General features: G+C 47.9%; 1 pseudogene; it reads left to right on the top strand.

Annotated features, from left to right (window-relative positions):
- Positions 1-526: 526 nt before the first annotated feature.
- The window catches only part of LOC131586401 (zinc finger protein 420-like), a 35,791-nt pseudogene continuing 18,407 nt past the window's right edge, over positions 527-17,910 (top strand).

Raw genomic sequence — 17,910 nt, 5'->3', positions numbered from 1 at the left:
ACATCAACTCAATGTGCTCATCCCTTGTATTTCCCCAAACCAGGATTTCCCATTCCCAAACCTTGGCTGGATGGAAAAGGAGGCTGTGAGGAAGAGGAAGATGCCCCAGGACACCCAGGCAGGTGAGGAGGAAGTCAGTGCCCCTTTCCCCCTCTCTCCTGCTCCATCTCCCAGCCCAGCATGGCCCCCGGCTGCAGGACAACCCCGCTGCCGACGCCGTCCTGCCGGGGACGCACTGGGGGGATCTCCTTCCCCTTCCCTCTGGCACGGAGGCAAATCCCATCCTCTCCTTGTCCTTCCTCCCCCAGACAAGGAGCTGAGGATGGAGACCAGGGAGGAGAAATCCCCACAGCAGAACCTCATGGAAGAGGCCGTTTTCAGCGGTACCACAGTGCAGGAATACAATGGGGAGGAAAAGTCCCAGAGATCCCGCAGGAGGAGGGGCTCCAAACCCATCCCAGGGTGCTCTGAGGAGGAAAGACCCACCCTGTGCCGGGAAGGCGGCCAGAGATCCAGCCAGGGCTCTGAGCTGGTGGTCCATGAGCAGCTTCAGGATGGGGAGAAGCCCTACAAGTGTTTGGAGTGTGGGAAGAGCTTCAGCCAGAGCAACAGCCTGATCTGCCACCAGATGATCCACACTGGGGAATGGCCCTACGAGTGTGGGGAATGTGGGAAGGGCTTCAGCTTCAACTCCCAGCTCATCATCCACCAGTGCATCCACACTGGGGAGAGGCCCTACGAGTGTCCTGAGTGTGGGAAGAGGTTTCACAGCAGCTCCAATCTCCTCAAGCACCAGCAGATTCACACGGATGAGAGGCCCTTCCACTGCCCTGACTGTGGGGAGGGCTTCAAGCGAAACTCCCACCTCATCACCCACCGGCGCATCCACACTGGGGAGAGGCCCTACGAGTGTCCCCAGTGTGGGAAGAGCTTCAGCCACAGCTCCAGCCTGATCTGCCACCAGAGGATCCACACTGGGGAACGTCCCTATGAGTGTCGGGAGTGTGGGATGACCTTCAGCCGGAGGTCCAAACTGATCATCCACCAGATGATCCACACTGGGGAGAGGCCCTACGAGTGTCCTCAGTGTGGGAAGAGGTTTCAGAGGAGCTCCACTCTCCTCAGGCACGAGCGGATTCACACAGATGAGAGGCCCTTCCGCTGCCCCGAGTGCAGGAAGGGCTTCAAGCGAAACTCCCACCTCATCACCCACCGGCGCATCCACACTGGGGAGAGGCCCTACGAGTGTCCCCAGTGTGGGAAGAGCTTCACCCAGAGATCTCACTTGACCCAACACCAACAGAGGCACCGGTAAGGGAAGCCCTGTGAGTGCCCCAAGTGCAGGAAGAGCTTCGTGCGCTGCCCCAGCTCCATCCCCCATGGGAGGACCCACGTTGGGCAGAGCCCTGATGACCCACGTTCCCAGTGATCTGTGTTGGGCACACACTGGGCTGGAGATCATTTTATTTTGGTTTCAATTATCTTTTGATTCATCTTTCTCTATTTAGAACAGAGAAATAGTGGTAAAAATCAATAAATTCATCAAAGGCATCTAAAACCTCACATTTTACTAGTGCTTCAAGGGAATCTGGGAGATACTTGGGAGTATTTGGGGGTTGTGGGGTTATTTGGTGTAGTTGTCTCCATTTCTTGGCACTCAAAGAGACAAGAGGGTTCGATCTTTCACCTCAAAACCACTCAATGTCACTGAATCCAACTCAGTACTGTTGCCCGATCCGAAGAAAACACAAACAACCGAAGTCATTTATGCGGTGCTTTATTGAGGCCCGGGAGCCTGTGGACTAGCGTCCAAAGACAGAGCCCCATTTCACAGAAAAATCACAGGGTTTTTATATGTTTTCTACATGCTTTCTTCATCATCACAAACTTTCACTACTTGGTACGATTATCTCTTTAACCTTTAAATTCTGCCAACAGGTACATTCCTTAGATTATCTCCTAGTTACACTGCTTACATTGCAATATCTGCTATACAGTTCATCTGCAGGTTACATGCGGCCTACCAAGCCTTAGCATGACTACTACTAATGTCAACTAATGCTAACTGTTAACGTTTGCTACTATCTTAATATTGCATTTTATTGAATTAAATGGCAACAATTTCCCCCCTTTTGAGCATTCTTCAATCTTCTGCAAGAATGCTCAACCCTTAGTCCTCGTGGGTTCTCTCAAATGCTGGATTATCTTGCCCAACGACATCTTCATATTTCGGGGGAGGTCGGCGTCTTTCATTGAGACGTATCTCATTGGTTCTTGCCAAGGCTTTTATCACTCTTCTGGTGCGTCTTGTTTCCTTTTCGACGACTCCTAAAACACACTTATAGGCTAACCAAATGATTAGTAACAAGACTGCAAATAACAAAATATACTGTATCACTGACGAAACCCATCCAGAAACCTGAAGTCCTAAAGACTCAAATATTGCTCCGATCCAATTATGTTGTGCTTCTTTTTCAATTTCTTTTGTTTTGGATTCAGTCATTTCCAATTGAGAAATGTCTTTTTCTACTTCAATGGTCACGTTTGGAATATGGATGCAGCAATGGTCAATTTTTCTTTTTAGATACTGACACACTCCATGCTCTTTTAACAATAGCATATCCAGTGCCATACTGTTCTGTAAAGTCATTCGGGATGTGGCTTGTAATTGCAGATTCATGTCTTTAAATCCTTTCTTAGTGGCTGCTGCCAATCTCTCAGTCTGCCCTAGCAATTTGTATAGCATCTCTCTGTTCCTATAGGAGGCTATAGGTGCAAATAGTGATTCTAAAGCCCACCCAAATTTAACTCCACCATCAGGTTCATGCCATTCATCTTCTAATTCAGCAAATTCATCTACTTCTCTTTTCTTTCGTTTAGGTTTTAATTTTGATTGTTTCCACAGGGGGCAGAGGGTCGGGACTCCCAGAGTGATTTGTGTCACAGGCCCATCTATAGGAATATGCGTAGTCCATTGTCCATGTCCCATTACCCAGACTAAATTCCCTGGACTTTTGACAGTAGTAACTCTACAACTTACCGCTCGTCTGATTCCACTGTTGCCGGATGCTTCTCCTGTAATTGTATGATTAAATTTCCTGCATTCACATCCCCACTTAAGTAGTACTCTAAGAGGAGCCAGGCTAATCTGGCTTCCAGGGGTATCACATGTAATGACTTTAGTACAATTCCAATTTTCTTTAGCTGCTTTAATGTCTCTTGTAGAGGTCCTTGTTCTATAGACTTCTTCCGGGGTTTGATTTTTACTTCCTGTCCATTGTATACACCAGTCCACTGCTCCAATATAACTATAATGTTCTAGTAAACTCGGACCCCATACGGTTTTCCACTCATCCCACTGTGTAGTCTGGCTTGTGATATTTTGGCAATCTTGCAACTCATTATACTGACACCACCCTACATTGTTAAACCCTCTTATGCGGGTAAATTGGCTGTTGGGCAGTTTCATACAATCTTCCTCAGGTCGGACAATTACCTTTTGGACAGTCTTTTGACATACTGTAGATGTGTTGTCTGTCGTCTCAGGTAGTAATGGAATGGGAATTATTCCCCACGGAATTGGTTCTCCTGCTGCTTGTGGGAGGGGCAAGCATGCTGTAATTCGAGACACATTTTGGACTTTTCCAAAATCTCTAATCAATCCTACTACTAAATTCTCTTGTTCGTGACTTTGATGTACAGCTACTTCTGTATCTCTCAGCTCTCTAGGCCTGGTCTTTTGTGCATCCTTACCCCAAACTGTGACAATATTTGCTTCTGGATAATCAGCACCTTCCTTCCAGGTTGCTTGCACATTCTGGACTTCAGTTTTCTGGTTATGGGTCAGGTTCACATCCATTCTTTCCATAACACCAACCACTGGTTCGGTAACTGCAACCACAGTAGAGCTGTTAACAGGAATTGGTTTCGTTACTACCAGCAACAATACAATCAAAAAGGCTACTTTTTGCGAAAGATCACCCGAGTTGGAGAGACTATCTGAGTCTCCCATTGTACAGGGACTTTCTTGACTCGGGTGTAGTGGATCCATGAGTCGATTCCTTCGACCTTTACTGCAGTGTAAGTTGTCAAGATCACTTAGCGGGGCCCGTCCCATGTCTCTTTCAAGGGGTGGGTGGACCAATTCTTCACATAGACTTGGTCTCCTGGTTGAATGTCATGCACCGGATTTTCCAGTGGTAAAGGTCGGTTCTACTGCAAGGTTCCCCTTAAAGCATTAAGAGTTTTGCTTAGTGACATGATATAACTAAATATTGTCTGATCACCCTGCACGTGCAAATCTCCTGGTTCTGGTCCCACCTCTAATTTTCCCAACTGGATCTGCTTCCTAACTATTGGATTATTCTTTAAACAAGTTGGACACGTGGCATTCACCCGTTTTGCCAATGTTAACATCTGGTTAGAAATTACTTCTTTCTTTAGAAATTTTACCAATGCTTCTGCTCCCCAATGGCATTTATTATGTTCAGTCTCTAAGATGGCTCTCATAATTCGGGTGGGAACCACAACTTGTCCCATGGCTGTTACATACCATCCAGTTGCATTCTTCTGTGCTCTCAGCAGTGACGCTAGTTTTTCATCATCTGGGGAATACTTCGGTTCTTGAGTCAAATGTGGAGTTACAGGACTCACCTTAGTGGGTATCAGGGCCATTTGGGTCCACACTTCTCTGGCCACTTCTCGTGCTGTGACATCAGCCAATCTGTTTCCTCGATATATTTTTCCTTCTTCCTTCTGGTGACCTCTCACATGCATTATTGCAACCTTTTCAGGTTGGTGTACTGCATCTAGCAAGGCTAGAATTTCAGTTCTATATTTGATGGTAGTTCCCTGAAAGTTCAATAACCCTCGTTCTTTCCACAGGGCACCATGAATATGCACAACCCCGAAAGCATATTTAGAATCAGTCCATATATTCACTTTCTTTCCGGAACTTAATATTAGGGCTCTAGTGAGTCCAATGATCTCAGCTCGCTGAGCTGACGTTCCAGGGACCAAGGCCTTTGCTTCCACTACAGTGGTAACTGTTACCACTGCATATCCCGCATACCTGGTACCATTTTCTACGAAGCTGGACCCGTCGGTAAACAGTTCCCAATCCGGATCTTCCATTGGAACATCTTTCAAATCCATTCGGCTGGCATACACTTGTTCAATCACTTCCATGCAGTCATGTGCCAATTCTCCTTCTTCCTGCTCACTGCGGAGAAATTCTGCTGGGTTAACATGATTAGTCATTTTTAGATCCACATCATCTTGTTCTCTCAGGATTGCTTGGTATTGCAGCATCCTGCTGGATGAAAGCCAGTGTCCCCCCTTTTGTTCCAGGACTGCCAGTACCATGTGAGGCACAAATACCTCTATTTTCCTGCCCAAAGTTAATTTCCTGGCTTCCTGGATGAGGATCACTGTGGCCGTAACTGCCCGCAAGCATGACGGCCAACCAGCACTTACTGTATCTAGTTGTTTCGAAAAATACCCTACTGGGCGTTTCCATGAACCAAGTCTCTGAGCTAGCACTCCCAGTGCCAGTTTCTGTCTTTCATTTACGTACAACTGAAAGTCTTTATTTAAATCGGGAAGGCCTAAGGCCGGAGCTTCTCTCAAGGCTTGTTTCAAGTCTTCAAAGGCCTTTTTCCTCGGTCGATCCCAGCTCAACTGCGGTTCTTTCAGAGCTTCATATAATGGTTTGGCTAGAAGTCCAAAATTCAGAATCCACAGCCTGCACCATCCCACCATTCCCAGAAAAGACCTTAGTTCCTGATGGTTCCTGGGAAGGGGAATAGCACAAATAGCTTCCACTCGATTGACTCCCAATCGTCTCTGGCCTTGGGTGATTTCACATCCCAAATATATTACACTCTCTTTTATCAGCTGTGCTTTTTCTTTTGACACTCGGTAGCCAGCCTGGCCCAACATATTCAACAAAGCAATAGTCAATTTCAGGCACAATCCTTTTTCTGTTGTTGCCAAAAAGATATCATCCACATACTGGAGAACAACATAAGAGGAGGGTAACTCTCTTACCTCAGCAGTCTTCCATTCTTCTAATTCCTTTGCTAATTGATTTCCAAATATTGTAGGGCTGTTTTTGAATCCTTGCGGCAGTCGAGACCAGGTGAGCTGTCTCTTCCTTCCAGTGTCAGGATTTTCCCATTCAAATGCAAAATATTTCCTACTTTCCAATGCCAGAGGGATGCAGAAGAAAGCATCTTTCAAATCAATAACAGAGAACCATTTAAATTTTTCTGACACAGATGTTAATAGAGTATACGGATTGGCAACCACTGGGTGAATGTCTTTGACAATATTATTAATTGCCCTTAAATCCTGCACTAGCCGATACTTACCATTTGGTTTTCTAACTGGAAAAATAGGAGTGTTAAAGTCTGATTCACATTCCTGCAAAATTCCTTGTGCTAAAAACTGAGTTATCAAAGGAGCGACACCCTGTTTAGCTTCTAATTTGATTGGGTGTTGTTTTATTCTCACTGGCTGAGCACCTTCTTTTAATTCTACTACCACCGGCTGAGCAGCTTTTGATTTCCCCGGGTTCCCCGACTCCCATACCCAAGGTACCACAGCGTGATCTACTTCAATAGGAATAGGAGAGGGATCAATTTCTTTTATTACAAACAATTTAGCAATTTCTTCTCCTGGAACCTCTAATTTTACCCTCCCATTTTCGAATATAATTCTGACATTTAACGATGACAACAAATCTCTGCCAAGCAATGGTTTGGGGCAATTGGGCATATACAAAAACTGATGGTCTAATTCTTTTCCTCCAAATCTCAAATTTAATGGTTGTAAGAAGGGTCTTTCTTCTAATTGTCCCATTGCTCCCACCACCTGTATGGTAGTATCACTAATAGGTCCCAACCTTTTGTTTAAAACTGAATGTGTTGCCCCTGTATCCACAATAAATTCTTGTTCTTTCCCATCAATATCAATCCTGACCTTTAAGTCCTGGTCTAGTCAGCTTTGATTCTGATAATTTCCCAACACAAATGCTTGGGCGCCACCTTCCGGAGTCACGGAGTAACCTGTTGATCCATTCACTGGCATTCCTCCCAGTCCAGCTTTCATTGGGCACTCATTTTTCCAATGTCCTATCTGACGACAGAACACACATTGATTAGGAGCAATTCCTCCTTGTTGGGGACCAGGAGGGGTTATCCCCCGTCCCCCGAAATTGACATTCTGGAATCCTGCCCTGCCACGTCCAGAGCCACAACCGCGCCCAAAACCACCTCTGCCTCCTCCCCTATTACCGGCTTGCTGCATTATAGCTAATAGATTCGCCTGCTGTTTCTTGGCCGTTTCTTTCTCTCTGTTATTATAAACCTTCCAAGCCACTTCTAGTATTTTATCCAAATCCCGAGTATCCTGACCTTCTAATTTCTGCAGTTTCTTACGTATATCTTCCTGTGCCTGACCCAAAAAGATTAAAGCAAGCTGCAACTTTCCTGCTTCACTGTTGATATCTAAATCAGTGAAGCGACTAGCAGTCTCCTTAAGGCGTCCTAAAAATGCCGAAGGAGATTCATTCTTATCCTGCTTGACCAAATACAACCTTGACCAATTTAGTGTTTTAGGCATCCCGGTCCTGATTCCTTCCACCAACAACTCCTGGTACGCCCTGATAGATTCCATCCCTTCAACCTTGTTCGGGTCCCATCCCGGATCATCACTCGGAACCAAGTCACTCACAGTTCCCCCAGCTCAATACAGTCTAATCATTTCCCGAGCACGCTCTTTCATTGCCCGCAACACCATCTCTTTCTCCGTGGAATCCATTAGGGTATCTAATAAAACCTGCATGTCATTCCAGTCCGGGTTCTGAGTTCTAACAATCATCTTAACCACCCGTGCCACCTTTTCAGGATTCTCACGGTAATTACCTGCTGACTGCTTCCAAATCACCAAATCTCCTGGAGAGAAAGGTACTTTTACAACCACTTTCTCTTTTTGGGGTCCCACCGCTTGCCTTAAAGGGGCGATAAACTGGGGTCCCCCATGATTTTTACGTCCCTGTCTGGTTCGTGCCGCGAGGGGAGTATTTCGCGGGGAAGGGATTGGAAGACGTATAGCAACCTTTTTAGCATTCTCGGGTGCCACTGTAATGTTTGTCGCCTCCTCATCCTCCCCATCCTCCTCCTCCGAACTACTTTCAGGTAACGGTGGATACAGCGAGGGATGAAGTGAGGCAGAAGGGAGGGGTGAAGCGGTAGGAAGGGGTGAAGCAGAAGGGAGGGGTGCAGTGGAAGGCGCGCCTGGTGACACCAGTAAAGACAAATCTTCTTCTGTCTGGGATTTTAAAGCTAAACACTGCACACATTTAGATTCCTTTTTACAACACTTCTCCCCCCCGCACTCAGATTCTTTCATCTCCAGCACCATTATTCCGCACTCGGTTTGCCACTCCTTTTTACAACGCAGTAAATGAAACAAGTCTAAATACTGTATTTCATCCCATTTTTCACTGTCCTCCAAATAGCGCATTAACGAATTTATGGTGTCAAAGTCCACAGTACCATTCTCTGGCCATGACGGCCCCTCTCGCTTATATTCAGGCCACCAATGATTACAATAATCAATCATTTTATCTTTACTCATCTCCTGGAAAAACCCTTCACTTTTCCACCTCTTTAGTAAACATCCCAGCGGGGTATTTTCTGGGATACCTTTATCAGATTGAACCACAGACTTATCAGACTGAACCATAAATTTAAGTGCCTTAAATGCCATTTTAAACCTTACTTACAGCCGTACAAAAACTCAGTACCCAGTAACAACAGCCAGTATACAGCAATATACGAAACAATAAAAACCACAATCAATACTGACAGCCCAACAAAATCTATCATACCACACACTCACACACAATCTCTCCAATACTGAGGTAGTTTAACTTTTAGCAGCAACGACTTACAGACACCTAAACAATAATTCAACAACACACTATCATATCAACCAATAAGCAGCAATATACAAAACCACAATCAATATTTACACAAATTTAAGCAAACCACATACAGCAAATAAAAGGGATTAAATACCAAATAAATACCAGACCAATCCAACTTGCCGCTTCTCGACGCCGCGAGGGGCAAGTGCCGGACCTGCGCAGCTTTCGCCGCGTCTGACAGACGGCGCCTAGGCTTACCAACCAGACGTCTTAGCCCAACCCTGCGAGGATCGCCGCCTCGTCTTATGAGCAGGCACCCAAACCAGAACCAGAAAAATAAAGCACCTTCGGGCTTACCTTTTGCAGTCGTCCGCCAGGTGCGGGGGTCGGGCACGAACCGATGACTCCCCGAGAATCACTCGGTGCCGGCGTGGAGTGGATCAGAACGCGAACCGCCCCAGCCACCTTCGGAGTCCTGCCGCGGTCGCCAGAAAACTGTTGCCCGATCCGAAGAAAACACAAACAACCGAAGTCATTTATGCGGTGCTTTATTGAGGGCCCGGGAGCCTGTGGACTAGCGTCCAAAGACAGAGCCCCATTTCACAGAAAAATCACAGGGGTTTTATATGTTTTCTACATGATTTCTTCATCATCACAAACTTTCACTACTTGGTACGATTATCTCTTTAACCTTTAAATTCTGCCAACATCTACATTCCTTAGATTATCTCCTAGTTACACTGCTTACATTGCAATATCTGCTATACAGTTCATCTGCAGGTTACATGCGGCCTACCGAACCTTAGCATAACTACTACTAATGTCAACTAATGCTAACTGTTAACGTTTGCTACTATCTTAATATTGCATTTTATTGAATTAAATGGCAACACCTGCATGCACACAAGACCTGGGGCTGCAAAAAATGAGGCTTCATAGGCACATTTGCAGGAAAAACGGGTTTAGGACAGGCTATCAGCAGAACTGTTCTCAGCTGGGTGAAAAAGGCCCCTTTGGCAGCTGCAGGGCCATTGAAAATGCAGACCCTCAGGCCATGGGGGAGAAAAGGGCTCTGAATTCCCCTCCCCTGACACACAAACCCTGCTCCCAGGCTGCTCCCCACACAGGATTCTACTGGAGGACTGTGGAAAGCTGAGAGTTGGCTCTGGCTTCTCCACGTTCCATGTCCTAAAGCTGCCTGGGAGAAGAAATTTAGGGTCAACTCCACTGGCACAATCCCTCCTGGCGCAGGGCACAGCCCCAGGAAGGTCTTTGCTCCTCCCTCGGCCCTCCCTGAGGAGGCTGGCAGGGCTTGCAGGTTTATGGCATTTGTCCTTGCTGCCCCTCACATCCCACTGCCCCACAAAGAGCCCCGAGCCACCCGTGAGGGACAGGCCCTGCTGTGCCAGGCCTGGGCTCAGGGCTTGGCCTTTCTGCTTCCTCCAACCCAGCCAGGGCTGGCTCAGCATTGCAGTTCCCTGTGCTGTGCCCCAAGCTCGCTCGGGCCCTGCTGGAAAGGGACCTGAGGTACCTCGATCCCCTCGGGCAGTGCATGGGAGAAAACAACAAACTTCTCAGGAGGGGGGAACAAACCTTCAGCTGCAAACTTTAGAGAATGAGGTACTCGGGAAATCATAAATCTGCATGCAATTAGAGGAAATCACTTCACTAAGCACTGACTGAGCCAACTCGTCCAACCCATCCAACTTCAAGCTATCCAGATTTTGAAAACTGGAAGTAAGGGAAGGAGAGGGACAGAGATCCACAGTCAGCCTTGGATTCAGCACCATCTCATCTGCTGTGAGCTCCAGGGCCGTGGCACATGTCAGTGTCACACCTGTGTCACAGCCTCACCTGCTCTGCTCCCTCTCCCAGCTGGGGTTTTTGGGGTGCCAGGGGCTTGGCAGCCACTTTGGGGCTGGAGCAGAGGCTGCAGTGTCTGGGCTGGGGCAGTGACTGCCCCACCTAGGCAGAACTTGCTCTGCCCCCCAAACACACCCTGGAGATGTCTGGGGCTGTTCATCATTTCTCTGCTCTCCAGCACCGAGGCAACGCACTCTGGCTACAGCTCTGAGATTGTGCCCATGGCAACCACCCCTGGCAATGGAGCTCCATGGAGCTGCTCTCAGGAACACCCCAAGAGCTGGGGAGTGCCCCAAAACCTCCTGAGAAATGTGAGATACCTTAAAATCTCGTTGGGAACATGGAATATCCAAAACTCACTAACGGGTTTCCCCTCCCTTCACCATCCCCAAACTTTGTCTGTCTCATTCCAGACCCCACCCCACCTCGCCAATCCAAACCTCAACCCATCCCATTCCTGCTGGACATCAAGACCCCATTCTCAAGCCCTATTTCCCCCATTTCACACCTCCCAAACTCCATCACACCCATCCTGCCCCACCCAATGCCCATCTCACCCCTCCTGATTTGCGTCCCACTTCACCCAATCCCCTTCCAACCCCATTCCACCTGATGCCTTCAGAAGGCTGATCTAAAACAGAGGCTGGACAGTTAAGAATAAAGTTTATTAAAAGGCCTTAAAGGATACGCCTTGGGCAGTGCAAGAACCTGGCCAGGGCTACACCCAAGATGGACCAGAAATGGTCACAAAAATAGACAACTCATCATGAGGTCTCACATTTTTAGAAGTTTAGGTCCATCTGCATATTGAGGTTCATTGTTCAATTACAGCTTCAGATGATGAAGTCCTGTCCTTCTTGTTTTTTCTCTTCAGTCCACCCTTGTTTATGCTTTTGGGCCTGAAACTTGTAACAGCTGCCCTTAGTATCAAGGTAGAAATTGTCTACCTACTCTGTGAAGAGAGCTCACTAACACTTATCAGGAAGTTCAAAAATACAAACCTAGACAGTGTAAAATATGAAAGATATGAAAGCTAAAACTTGAGGCATCACACCCTGAGGGGCTGTGGAATCCAATAGTTTTGAGTGGGACTGTGCAGTTTTCAGTGGCATTGAGTGGTTTTGAGATCACAGTTCAAACTCTCGTTGCTTTGAGTGCCAAGAAATGGAGAAAACTACACCAAATACACCCACAACCCCTAAGTATTTCCCTGAATACCAGATTACCTTGAAGCACTAGTAAAATGTGAGGCTCTAGATGCCTTTGATGAATTTGTAGACTTTTACCCCAATTTTGTCTGTTTTAAAGGAATGAAGATGAATCAAAAGATAATCGGAACAAAAGAAAATTACAACCAACCCAGTGTCCTCAAAACGCAGATCACAGGGAACGTGGGTCATCAGGGCTCTGCCCAACGTGGGTCCTCTGATGGGGGATGGAGCTGGAGCAGTGCACAAAGCTCTTCCTGCACTTGGGGCACTCGCAGGGCTTCCCTTACCGGTGCCTCCGCTGGTGTTGGGTCAAGTTAGAGCTCCTGGAGAAGCTCTTCCCACACTGGGGACACTCGTAGGGCCTCTCCCCAGTGTGGATGCGCCGGTGGGTGATGAGGTGGGAGTTGTGCTTGAAGCCCTTCCTGCAGTCAGGGCAGCGGAAGGGCCTCTCATCCGTGTGAATCCGCTGGTGCCTGAGGAGATCTGAGCTGGTCTGAAACCTCTTCCCACACTCGGGACACTCATAGGGCCTCTCCCCAGTGTGGATCATCTGGTGGATGATCAGTTTGGACCTGTGGCTGAAGCTCTTCCCACATTCCCCACACTCATAGGGCCTCTCCCCAGTGTGGATGCGCCGGTGGGTGATGAGGTTGCAGTTGTACTTGAAGCCCTCCCCACAGTCAGGGCAGCGGAAGGGCCTCTCATCCGTGTGAATCCGCTGGTGCAGGACGAGATTGGAGCTGCTGTGAAACCTCTTCCCACACTCGGGACACTCGTAGGGCCTCTCCCCAGTGTGGATGCGCTGGTGGGTGATGAGCTGGGAGTTGAAGCTGAAGCCCTTCCCACATTTCCCACACTGATAGGGCCATTCCCCAGTGTGGATCATCTGGTGGCAGATCAGGGTATTCCTCTGGCTGAAGCTCTTCCCACACTCCAAGCACTTGTAGGGCTTCTCCCCATCCTGAAGCTGCTCATGGACTACCAGCTCAGAGCCCTGGCTGGATCTCCAGCCGCCTTCCTGGCACAGGGTGGGTCTTTCCTCCTCAGAGCACCCTGGGATGGGTTTGAAGCCCCTCCTCCTGTGGGATCTCTGGGGATTTTCCTCCCCATTGGATTCCTCCTCTGTGGAGCTGCTCAAAACGGCCTCTTCCACGAGGTTCTGCTGCGGGGATTTGTCCTCCCTGGTCTCCATCCTCAGCTCCTTGTCTGGGGGAGGAAGGACAAGGAGAGGATGGGATTTGCCTCCGTGCCAGAGGGAAGGGGAAGGAGATCCCCCCACTGCGTCCCCGGCAGGACAGCGTCGGCAGCGGGGTTGTCCTGCAGCCGGGGGCCATGCTGGGCTGGGAGATGGAGCAGGAGGGAAGGGGAAAGGGGCACTGACTTCCTCCTCACCTGCCTGGGTGTCCTGGGGCATCTTCCTCTTCCTCGCAGCCTCCTTCTCCATCCAGTCAAGGTTTGGGAATGAGAAATCCTGGTTTGGGGAAAAATACAGTTCATAGCATATTGGCTTAAGGGGTTCCTCCTGTCCAAGTCCATCTCTAGAAGTCACTGGACATCTGGAGTCCATAAAAACCTCCCAAACACCAAGATTCAGCCCTGAAAATGCCTCCCAGGAGTTCCCCATCTCTGGTCTCTCCCCTTTGGTGTTCAGGGGTTCCCCCCTGTCCCAGCTGCTGGGGGTCATGCTTGCACTGAGGGTTCCCCACCTACTCAATCCCTGCCCTCCCCAGGCTGCTGGGATTCCCAGGAATCTGAAAAGTTCCCCGTTTCCATCTCCCCACTTAGGGATGCTGGGACCCCCCAATGTCCTCCCAAGTAGGATTTTCCGCTCAGCTTTGCAGTCCTTAATTCTTAAATATTCCCCCTGAAAAAATCCAACCCAGGGACCCCCCAGGATATCTGGGCTGAGCTCCCCCTCCCCAGTCACCTGTGGAATATGGGGGTGATGATCCCACACGGGTGAGGGGCTGTGAATTTAGGAAGTGCTTGACCTCGTGGTTCCTTCTCCTTTCCCTGATCCTCATTTGTCCCTCCTCTTCCTCCCTCTCCTCCCCTTCCATCCTTCCTCCTCCTCTTCCTCCCTAACCCCACCTCCTTCTCCTACTTCCATCCCTTCTCTCTCTCCTTCTTCATCCCTCCTCTTCCATCCCTCCTCCTCCTCCTCCCCCAGGAGCAGTGACACCCTCGGTGCCCCGTTCCCAAACCCCTCACAGCCCACGGCAGGAGCGGGGATGGAGCCGGGACAGGTCGGGATGGGCAGCGCGGGGCTCTCCGCTGCTCCCACCCGCTGGGGACGGGGGGAACCTGGCCCGGGGAAAAGGAGAGGGAAACTGGGAAAATTGGGGGCTGCAGATCCAACCTGGGGCTGGCTGGGGACCCTGGCTGGGGACTGCCAGCCCTTGGGGCTCCTCTGGGGAGATGCGGGAGGGGGGAACACAGAGAGGGCTGGGGGATCCCAGGAGTGGCAGCACTGGCAGGGACTGGTTTGTACTGGGGTAACTGGAACCTTACTGGGGTAACTGGGAATGATTGGGAATGAGCACAAGCATGCTGAGGGCAGCTGGAATATACTGGGAGTGCCTGTGACCATACTGGGAGCAGCTGGAACCACAGTGGGAGAAACTGGGAGTGATTTGGACCATGCTGAGATGGACTGGGACTATTCCAGGGACAACTGGGATCATACTGGTAGGAACTGGGAAGAATTGCAACTATTCTGGGATCATACTCAACTGGGATCATACTGGGATCACCTTGGGAGCAGCTGGGTCCCTGCTGGCTGAGACTGGGATCCCACTGAGGGTGACTGGAATCATACTGGGATTGACTGGGAGTGGCTGTGAGCAACTGGGATCATGCTGAAAGTGACTGGGAAAAAGTGGGAATGACTGGGAGTGTGCTGGGGCTGACTGGGATATACTGGGAGAGACAGGGAGTCCCAGGGATCACACTGGAGGCTACTGGGGTCATACTGGAACTGACAGGGAGCAACTGGGGGCCACTGGCCTCATACTGGGAGTGACTGGGATTAGACTGGGAGTGTGAAGGAAACTGGAAAATTGGGGAAAAAATGGAAAAAAAGCCCAGGATAAATTCAAGGAAAATGGAAGGGAAAATTCAGGGGAAAACCAGAAAAATATCAGGGTGAAATCAAAAAAAATCAGGGAAAAATCAGGAAAAAATTGGGAAAAATTTGGGGAAAACCACAAAAAATTTTGGGGAAAAAAAGAGAAAACTCAAGGAAAAAAATGTGAAAAAATTGGGGAAAAATCAGGAAAAGACAGTGGAAAAAATCTGGGAAAAATCAGGAAAAGTCAGAAAAAATGGGGAGAAAATCAGGAAAAAATAGGAAAAGAAGGAAAAGTCATTTAAAAACTAGGGAAATTTGGAAAGAATATTTGCGAAATCAGGAAAAAAACTGGGAAAGAACTTGGAAAAATTGGGGAAAATCCAGTTTAGGAAAAAAAATGGGAAAAAAACCAGGGAAAAATCAGGAAAAGAAAGAGGAAGAAGACTGGGAAAAAATTGGGAAAAATCAAGGAAAAAAAAAGAGTACAAGAAAGTGGGGAAAAACTTTGTAAAATTGGGAAAAAAATTGGGAAAAAAATAGGAAATATCAAGGAAACAAAGAGGAAAAAATCAGGAAAAAATAGGAAAAAAAGGGAAGTATTTGGACAAATCAGAGGGAAAAATCAGGAAAAAAAAATTGAAAAATATGTGAAAAAAATTCTGAAAAAATTTGTGAAAAATCAGGAAAAAAATAAGAAAAAGGGAATAAACCTGGAAAAAAACAGGGAAAAAATCAGAAAAAAAAAAAGAAAAAAATTGGGGGAAATCAGGAAAAAAAATGGGAAAAACAAGGAAAAAATTGGGAAAAAATGGGAAAAACCAGAAAAATTATGGAAAAATTTGAGAAAAAGTTGGGGAAAAGACAAAAAAATTTTGGGAAGAGGGAAAAATCAGGAAAAACAAAAAAATCAGGAAAAAACTGGGAAAAATTCAGGAAAAATCAGGAAAATTAATTAAAAAAAAAGAAAGAAAAGAATTGGGGAAAATAATGGAGAAAATCAGGAAAAAAATAGGATGAAATCCCCCTATCTCATTTTTCCATGGAATTTTGGGAATTGCCTACCTGGGAGGTCGTAAAAGAATTTCCAGACCTGGGAATCCAGGGAATGGGGAAAGGTGGAATTGCAGATGAGCTGCTCCAGATTTTTGGGAAGGTAGATGGCCTGGTCCTATTCCAGCTTCCAGAATGTTCAGATGAATCCCACTCCTCCTTCTGGCTAGAAATCATGGAAAAATCATGGGAAAGCTGTGACTCAAATTCATGGAGTTTTGCCCCCAAAACACCCTCTTTTCCCACCAAAATTTCTATTTTTCCCTGCCAAAATATTAATTTTTTGGAATAATTAAATGGGGAAGATTAGGGGGAAATAGGGAAAAATAGGATGGAAATGGAGGAAAAATGGGGGAAATTGGAGCCAAAATGGGACAATAATAGGGAAAAAATGGGATAAAAATAGGGAAAAATGAGATGGAAATGGGTGAAAAATTGGGAAAAATGGGAGAAAGGAATGGAAGAAGATGGGGATAAAATGATGGGAAAACGAGATAAAACCAGGATAAAAATGGGGAAAAAAATGAGGGAGACTGGGAGAAAAATGAAGGGAAAATGGGAATAAAAATGGTAAAAATGAAGTGAAAGTGGGTGAAAAATTGAAGAAAATGGGGAAAACAGGAGAGAACATGGGGAAAAAAATGGGGGAAAATGGAGCAAAAAGAGGGTAGAATGAGGAAATGCATAAAAATAGATTAATAATGGGGAAAAAATTGGAAAAATATAGGAAAACACAGGGGAAATTTGAGTAAAAATGGAGGAAAAATAAGAAAAAAATTCAGAAAAATTGGGAAAAATTGAGGAAAAATGAGATAAGAAAGGGGAAAATGCAGGAAAAAATGAGGAAAATGGGAAAAAATTATATGAAAATAAGATAAAGGAAAAATAGAGCAAAAATAAAGAATAAATTGGGATAAAAATAAGGAAAATTTGGGATAAACTGGATAAAAATGAGGGAAAATGGGATAAAATTGGGGGAAAATAGAGTAAAAATGAGGGAAAAATGGAGATAACATTTGGATAAAATGGAGACAAATTGTACTCTAATAGGGAAGGACTGGGAGTGATTTGGCTTATCGTGGGGCGCAGAGGAAACTGGAGCCAAAGGGGGGAGCAACTGGGCAATACTGGGAGCAGCCACTGCCGGCACCGGGAGCCCCGAACCCCTTTCCCGGCCGTGCCGGACCCGCATCCCCCCGGCCCCTTTGCCGGGGCTCTGCCGCCACCGGGACCCCCCAAAAACACCTCCCGGGGACCCCCGGGGTCCCCCCGAGGGGCATCTGCGGCTCGGCTCTGGAGCCCTGCCATCCCCAAACATCCCCCCCAAAAACCCCAAAACCAGGGAGCCCCGGGGTATTTGGGGCGAGCTCCCCCTCCCCGGGCACCTGCGGGATGGGGGGCGATGGTCCCGAAGGAGCTGCAGATCCAGAGAGCGAGGAGCGCACGTGGAGCCTCCTCTGCCTGCTCCAGCTCTTCCTCCTCCTGCTCCTCCTCTTCCTCCTCCTCTGTCCCTCCTCTTCCTCCTCCTCTGTCCCTCCTCTGTCCCTGGGCGTGGTTCGGAGCCCTCGGGTGAGCGGGGCCGGGCCGGGACACGATGGGAAAGGGCTGGGTCCCCCCCAAACCGAGCTGGGGGCAGCGGAGGTTTGGGGGAACAATGGGAACGGGGCGGGACAGGGGAACAGGGGGAGGTGGGAGCACTGAGGGTCCCCCAGTTCACCCCAGGACCCCCAAGCCCCGTCCCAGCCCCCCCAGTTCCCCCCGCAGCCCCGGCTGAGGGGGGCTCA

This window comes from Poecile atricapillus, chromosome 19 (assembly GCF_030490865.1).
Source record: "Poecile atricapillus isolate bPoeAtr1 chromosome 19, bPoeAtr1.hap1, whole genome shotgun sequence".
Lineage (NCBI taxonomy): Eukaryota > Metazoa > Chordata > Aves > Passeriformes > Paridae > Poecile > Poecile atricapillus.
This window is presented reverse-complemented; position numbering and strand designations above follow the sequence as displayed.